The sequence below is a fragment of the Choloepus didactylus genome, chromosome 18 (genome assembly GCF_015220235.1).
Source record: "Choloepus didactylus isolate mChoDid1 chromosome 18, mChoDid1.pri, whole genome shotgun sequence".
NCBI lineage: Eukaryota > Metazoa > Chordata > Mammalia > Pilosa > Megalonychidae > Choloepus > Choloepus didactylus.
This window is the reverse complement of record NC_051324.1, coordinates 68,617,270-68,625,544: the sequence shown is the minus strand read 5'-3', so window position 1 is coordinate 68,625,544 and position 8,275 is coordinate 68,617,270.

The following is an 8,275-nucleotide window of genomic DNA, read 5'->3' as shown; positions in this document are numbered from 1 at the left end:
GAAAGCTGTAAATCAGGAACCTTGCTTTATCTTGTTTACTGCCCGGTCCCCCCGGCTAGGGCAGAGCCTGTTCCTAGCACACAGTTAATACATAGATGCTAAATAAGGAGATGAGGAAGTGAAAGAAAGCAGAAACCAGGGTAGGGAGGTATTGTGAGTATGAGAGGCAGCCAGACTGAGATAGAACAAGTTAATTTAAATTTAAAATGCAGGATTGGGGAATCGGTAGAGAGGAGGTTTAGAAAGACTCACGGAATGTTTTCAGAACCAAAGGAAATTTGTCACGACTTGAATTTAGCTTACTAAGCCAAATGAGCCCTCTAAACTAGCGATTCTTAACTGGGGGTGATTTGCCTCTCAGGGGACGTTTGGCAAGGTATGGAAACAATTTTTAGTGGTCACAGCTTAAGGGGGGTGCTACTGGCATCTACTTGGTGGAAGCCAGAGATGCTGCTAAATATCCTGCAATGCACAGGGCAGCCACCAAAGAAAGAATGATCAGTCAAAATGTTGGTAGTTCTTCAAAAAGTTAAACAAAGAGTTACTGTAGAAGCCAGCAATTCTGTTCCTAGAGAACTGAAAATATACACCCACATCAAAACTTGAACACAAGTGTTCAAAGAAGCATTATTCATAATAGCCAAAAAGCAGAATCTGAAGGTTCATCAACTGAAGAGTGGTTAAACAAAATGTGGTACATCCATGCAACAGAATAATACTCAGCTACACGGAGGAATAAAGCACTGAGACATGCTACAATGAAGATGGACCCCAAAAACACTATCCTAAGTGAAAGTAGTGTGAAGCAAAAGGCCTCATGTTGTATGATTCCATCATAAGCATCATAAGAAACATCCAGAATAGGTGAATCCATAGAAATGGAAAGTAGATTTGTGATTGGCAGGATTTGGAGGCAGTTTGAGGGGGAAATGGGAGATGACGACTTAGGGGGTTCTTTGGGGTGTGACGACAATTTTCTGAAATTAGGTAGTGGTAATAGTTGTGCAATTTTGTGACTATACCAAAAACCATTGAATTACGCACTTTAAAAGGGTGAATGTTATGGTATGAGAACTGTATCTTAAAAAATAAATCACTCCAAAACCGAAGTCAGTATGACTGAGGTTGAGAAACCCTTCTCTAAGCGAAGAATGTGACACCAGCAGCAGAGTATTTGGTGAAGGAAAATCAAGAAAGACAGAGGCAGAACGGACCCTCATGGCCAGCCCTGCCCGCGGAAGGAGACGCCCCTGTGCAGGGACCTCCGCTGTCACCCAAGCTCACGAGCAACATTCTGCTGACGTAGGCGACCTGGAAGGAGGCCTGAAATCAGAACGCTGAGGAGGGCCTGGACAAGGGTCACTGGGATTCAGACCCCTAGAAAGGAGTGTTCCCCAAATAAATTACTTGGCATTCTTGTTTCCACAGTGAGTTGAGTTCTCGTAGAGACCAGGCATCTCCACATGGATGATGTCCAGGGTCCAAATTTGCAAGAATGAGGACTGGAGCCCAGTCAACGTACCAAAGCATTCTTCCCCCAGGAGGCCTCTCTGTGAATCCCCGTGCATCATCTCTTAATTCCATCAACTTCAGAAGCATTGAAGCATCCAATCACTGAAAGCAGGGTCCATATGGCCCACTTTACGAAGCAGAATGATCCCAGTTGTTAGAAACAAGCATTATACAAAAAATGCTCACCCGGTTCTGGAGGAGAAAAGAATTTATTTACGATCTTGCAACAAAGGGCACACAGCCAAAAACGTGGTAGGCTGGCGCACCAGAGGAAGAGAATGGTGAGCTTTTAATCTCCTATTCCTAATGCGCAAGTCCCTCCCCTGTTTCCCCATTGGCTGGGTACTACAGAGGTTACAGTCTATCTGAGAGGACTAACTAGCCCATCTTTGAGATTTTAATTTGTACAGCTTATCCGAGAGAGCCAACTAGCTCATTATTGAGATTTTGAACTGATCAGCCTAACCCAGAGAGTTCGTTCAGTTTAAATTTTCTGCTGGGAGTTCCCGCCTCTGATTTTACCCCATATCTCTTTACATTGCAGTAACCCTGTTTACTTTTCTATATAAGGAGCTGGCACAGATTCTCTCTTTCTTCCCTTTACCACAGGGCTTGTTTAAGCTGGTTCTGCCTCCATTTTCCCCATTCCATGCTGTCTCTATGTGAAAGCTAAACTTATCCCTTTCTTACACAGTGAGCCCAGGTCCATCATCTGTCTGCTGGGCCCAGGCATCTTCTCCTTTCTGCTCACCACAGCAGCGGCTCACACACATGCCATCAATAAATTGCTGTGCTTAGCCCAAAATGTACCAGAAAATGGGAAAAGCCCATGAGGGGGAGTTCAGAAAGACTCAACCCTGCCATGGGCAGACTGGCAGGAGACGGAAGAGGAACTTACATCATGGGTCAATAGCAGCGCTGTTACGTGTGCAGTGACAGCGGGGCAGGGGGCCAGTGTTGATCCCCAAGCCCCGGTGATGAGTGGGGAGGCTTCAGATGCAGATTACAGGGAAGGCAGGAAGTTCCGCCATTTGCCAAACTTCCTGTCCAGATTTCTCAGGGAGCTTCTGACTCAGACTTTGGAGGTAATTTTCCCTCAGGCACATGGACTCTGGCTGTGCCCCAGGTGTGTAGCTCTGAGGGGAAGGGACGTCCCTGGGCTTGAATGAACTTTATGACTCTCCTCTTGAAAAGATGTAGGGCTTCTCATTCCTTCACCCACTCTAATGCAGCCAAGTAAGAATTAAGAATTAATTCCGTTAATTAAGAATTAACAAATAATTATGATTACCGTATCATTATATAGATGATTTTCTTATTTTCTTATATATTGTAAAATGACCAAAAGGGAATGCCTGAGGTTGCTGTACTGTGGCCCAGCTGCCTTGATCTTTGACAATGATTGTACAACTATATAGCCTCTATCTTGTGATTTTAAAAACCTTGTGACTGGCCCCACTTGTACCCCCTTATCCTGTTTTTCAATTTTAGAGTCTTATCAATTACTGAGAAGAGGGAGAGAGGGAAAGAGAGGAGTGAGGGGCAGGGGGAGAGGGAGAGAGAAAGAAAGAGGAAGGGAGAAAGGGAAAAAGGAAAGAAAGAAGAAGGAAGAAAGAGATAAGGACAGAGAAGGGGAGGAAAAGAGGAAGGAAAGAATGAGGCCCAGGCCCCCTCCCCTCCATAGTGAATTCACTTAGCCGCCTACTTGACCCAGACAAACCAAACGTTAAAAGTCATCAGACTTCCCCAGGAAAAATGTATAGTTAACAAAGCATTGAAATTCCCCTCCCCTCATTACTGTCATAACAAATCTCCACAACCTTGTGTCACAAGACCCTGCTGAAACTCTGTTCTTACACGCTCCTTTGTGTGTGTGTGTGTGTGTGTGTGTGAATTCAAAGATAATACATTTTTTTAATCCATATAATGACATCATTGGAAGAAAATATATCACTATATTAAACATGCACATTAGTTGTAAGTTGAATTCATACAGCGGAAACATTAAAATCTACCCGAATGAAGGAAATAAGGGAGTTTTTGTCAACTAGGGGTATTATGAGCACCCCCTACTCAAGGATTAATTTGATAAAGGCTGGAGACATTTTTGATCGTCACAACTGAGTGGGGTGCTGCTACTGGCATCTAGTGGGTACAAGCCAGGGATGTTGCTAAACGTGGTACAATGCAAGGACGTCTCCCCACAACAAAAAGTTTTCCAGCCCAATTGTGCTGAGATTGAGAAACCCAGAAATAGAGCACTGAGAAAGAATTTTAGAATAGGGAGAATTGTTGGGAAAAAATTGTCTTCTGATTTGTCCTTAAATCCTTGCGTGTCTGAACAGAATGGACCATTGAAAGTCTTCAACTTTGCATGGCACCTCAGGGTTTTAATGTTGGAACATCTGGAATGTTTCTTGGGTTGCAGACCCAAAGATGACCTTACCAAAAGTGACAGTCTAGTAAGAGATCTTCCTTCTAGAGAATCTGACTGAAGACATTCTTGGTATGTGGAATTTACAGCACTAAAACCAGAAAGTCCCTGGCTTTTGAGATGGTGACCCTGAGATTCTGAGTTGTACTGGGCACAGGGTTGCCAGATTTAGCAAATTAAATGTACAAGATTCTCAATTTAATTCAAACTTCAGATAAATAATGAAAACATTTAAAATATGAGTATGCCTCAGGAAATATTTGGGATATACTTATACCAAAAAATTCGTAATCTCTCTGAAATTAAAATCTAATTGGGTGTCCTATATTTTATCTGAGAGCCTTATCTGGGGACTGATTTGAGAAATCTCACCGATCTTCCTGAATTAAGAACTTCTTTATCAAAAATTTGTTTAGAGTGTGGTGACATCTTAAGATTCTCAACCACCTTTTTAACAAGTATTACAGGTACAGAAAGCATATTCTAGATGCCTTGAAGGGAGAGAAGATTTGGGGGCCAAGAAAAGCTGGGTAACATTGTCAAAGTTTAATACTTTTACCATACTTAATCCTGAATAGGGACATTTCTCTAAATTCCATTCCCCTTTATTTCATTTTGACACAGCTCTTTAGAACCTCTCTGTGGCACTAATCATTTTCATTGGACTAATTTTCATAGTTTTATAGTCTAAAGTTTGTCTTATAACTAGTAAAAAAGAATTATCAAAATTAAGCATTTGATACCTGAAACTGCCAAACTGCAACCCAGTAGCCTTGATTCTTGAAGAGGATTGTATAACTATGTAGCTTACAAGTATGATTGTGTGATTGTGAAAACCTTGTGGCTCACACTCCCTTTATCCAGTGTATGGACGGATGAGTAGAAAAATGGGAACAAAAACTAAATTAAAAATAGGGTGGGATGGGGGGGATGGAGGGATTTGGGTGTTCTTTTTTACTTTTATTTTTTATTCTTATTTTTATTCTTTTTGGTTTAAGAAAAATGTTCAAAAATTGATTGTGGTGATGAATGCACAACTATATGATGGTATTGTGAACAGTTGATTGTCTACCATGGATGACTGTATGGTATGTGAATATATCTCACTAAAACTGAATTTTAAAAAATTAAATTAAGCATTTGAAAATGTGATCTTTATATAATAAAAATGTTACTTCCTCACTCTATAATGAACCTGGCATTTAGAAATGGGCTCATGTCTGGGAGTGGGGGGAACTGAATTATAGTTGTAGGCTCATTATCTAAAATCTCATTGTCTTTGGGATAGTCATGGCTTCCTTGAGCTTCCATTTGTTCACCTACAGAATAAGGCAATTTGACAGATATACCTTTTTGAAAAACTTAAATCAACATTGACCTTGATGTCTGACTTACTTGGCCAAAAAAGAATAATGATGAGAAAGTGCTAAACTTCCATTTAAAGTCTGAATTTAAATAATATGAAAAAGGCTATTCTTTCTTTGTAATCATAATATATGTGTATATCAATATTATGTAGAAATTAGTTGTACTTACAGAAGTTACTCTAGATGCTTCTACTTTTCATTAGTTTATGTAGAACAGATATAAATAATTTTCATTTTCTTTCCTGAAGTCACAAAGTTCAGTCAGAATGAAGTGTCTTACATGAGGATTTGATTACATGTTACCATCCAAATTGCTTGATTTAATAATTACTACACTTTCAAGTCTTTAAAATAATATATTAGAAACATGAATAGAATTAAGTTTTACAATTCTTGAGAATGTGATTCCATTTCTGAAATTTTAGATACTCTGTATTGGATACTTAACACCTGTCAAAATATGAGAAAGGTCTATTTTGTCTCACTTTACATTCCACACATGGGATAGTTAAAATACTTCATGTATTCATCACTCTCCTTAATATTTTATATTCAAGATTGATTTTCAGATTGCATTAATAGGAAACCTGTTTCTGGTAGAGAGAAATATAACTGCCAGGGCTACATTTGTCTTTTTGGGCTTCTCAGATTAACCAGAACTATAGGTCCCTCTCTTTCTGGTATTTCTAGTCATATACAGGGCTATCTTTGTAGGAAATTTTGGAATGATTGTGATCATCAACTCAACCCCAAACTGCACACCCCTGTGTACTTTTCCCTCAGCCATCTCTCATTTCTGGATTTCAATTATTCCACTATCACTGATCCCAAGATGCTAGTGAATCTACTTGTAGAAATCAGACCCATTTCCTTTTTAGCATGTGTAGTACGATGCTTTTACTTTTGTGCATTGAATCCTTTGTACTAGCTCTGATGGCTTTGTGGCTCTTTACAACCCTCTGCTCTACACAGTTGCCAGATCCCAGAAACTCTGCGCCATGCTGGTGGTTGGGTCATCTCCATGGGGAGTAGCATGCTCCTTGATCCTCACATGCTCTGATATCAAATTATGTTTTCATAGCTTCAACACAATCAATCACTTCTGCGTCTTCAGCTCACCGCTCTCTCTCTCAGCTGTTCTGAAACTTATATCAACCAGTTGCTGCTTTTCATCTTTGCTACCTTTAACGAGCTGAGCACACTGCTCATCATTTGCACTGCTTTCAGGTTCATTGTTGTCACCATCCTGAAGATGCCTTCTGCTTATGGGTGCCACAAAGCCTTCTCCACCCGTGCCTCCCACCTGACTGCCATCTCCAGCACAGTCTTCTTCCTCTACTGTGCACTGTGCTCCAAAATCTGCAGCTCAAAATGACCTCTGTGTTTTACACAGTGGTGATCACCATAATCAGTCCTATTATCTACAGTTGCGGCCTCTGGTGAAAAGTAGCAGAAGAATTATATTAATCTTGATTGGAATCAATAATGAATAATCTGTCTTGAAATAGGAAATACTTCTGTTTCTCCTTGGGGCCCAGCATCCCAGGTTGCTGGCCTGCCGTTCCAAGCGCTGATCCCTTGGCCCTTGGCACCCTGGAATCAGGCTCCCTATGCCTGGCTGTCCCCGGGGTCCTCAAAGGCTCGGGAGATGGATGACCCAGCACCATCCTGATGCTGGTGAGCTGACCCGTCATCTTCCTGGGCATCTGTGCTTTTAACTTACGGCCTAGATTATTGCCCTGCAGTTGGAGGCAGTAAGGTCTGCTGCTAAGGCATTCTTGATGATATTTTTAAACCCTTGGGGTGGCACTAAGTGAGCAGGGTGGGAATTTTATTAAGTCCCTGCTACTCAAAAGCAAATGAGTATTGAGAGTCAGGGATCTCACACCCTCCTTGTCCTAACCCTTATAAACCACCCCCTGGCACCCCCTGCTTTTGCAGAGCGCTAACTTCCATTTTTCCCGGCCTGCAGCCGCCATGGAACAAATCATGTCCTGTAAGTCAGTCCGATTAACTCATGTAACTCCTTCCCTGGAGTGTTGTTCGGTCTTGGCGCTGAGCTGGGTTAGAACAGAATGAAAGAATGAACAAAATTCCCATGTACGGAGAACATTTGGGAGGTCAACAACTCTACTCAGTGCCTCTACAAAACTCTCTCCACCACATCCCAAACACCACGGGACCCCAGGGTTTGCCCCCAGCCCGGGTTTCAGGAGTGCACTGTGTGTTACCCTGCACCAGGGGCCCAGAATGTAGGGCAAAGGGGAGAGTACAAAGGGTCAGATTCAAAGGAGTTGGCAAAAGGCAAGAAAGGAAAGAATTGGCAACAAAGAACATGAGAACAAAGGTCAAAGTGCCTGGGAAGAGTCCCAGAGGCCACAAAACAGGCTGGAGGGGAGGGCGAGAGAGTGGCCAGAGCCTTTTATAAAGAGCTCACTCGGGCCTGGGGAGGGAGAGTGCCATGAACAGGCCCCAAGCTAGTGTTGGTTCCGAATGAGGAAACTGAGGCTCAGGTGGCCTCAGGTGACTACCCAGACCACTCAGCTGGTAAGGGCGGAGATGAGATTCCAACCCTGATCAGTCTGATCCTGAACCCCTTACACCAAGCGCAGGGGGGGTGACTGCCCTTTCCTTTTTTCCCTTTTTTCCCATGCTGCAGGCAGGATGGGAAAAATCCAGGAAGTGGGCAGAAGGAATTGAGTTCTTTTTGGACACAATAACATTCCAGGAGTGGGCGGATGGGGGAATGGGGAAGCAGAGCAGGAGATTCCCAATTCCAACCTTGCTCCCTCTCTCGGGGACATTGGGTTCCTTCTGCTCCAGACCCTGCTGGAGAAAAGTCTGCAGGCTCGGCACCCTGGAAGTGTGATTCCAAGCGCGGCCACCAGGTGGAAACACACGCCGATCCCATCTGCTTCCACATCCTGCTTCCATGCGGAGCCAGATCAAGTCGTTTAGCAAG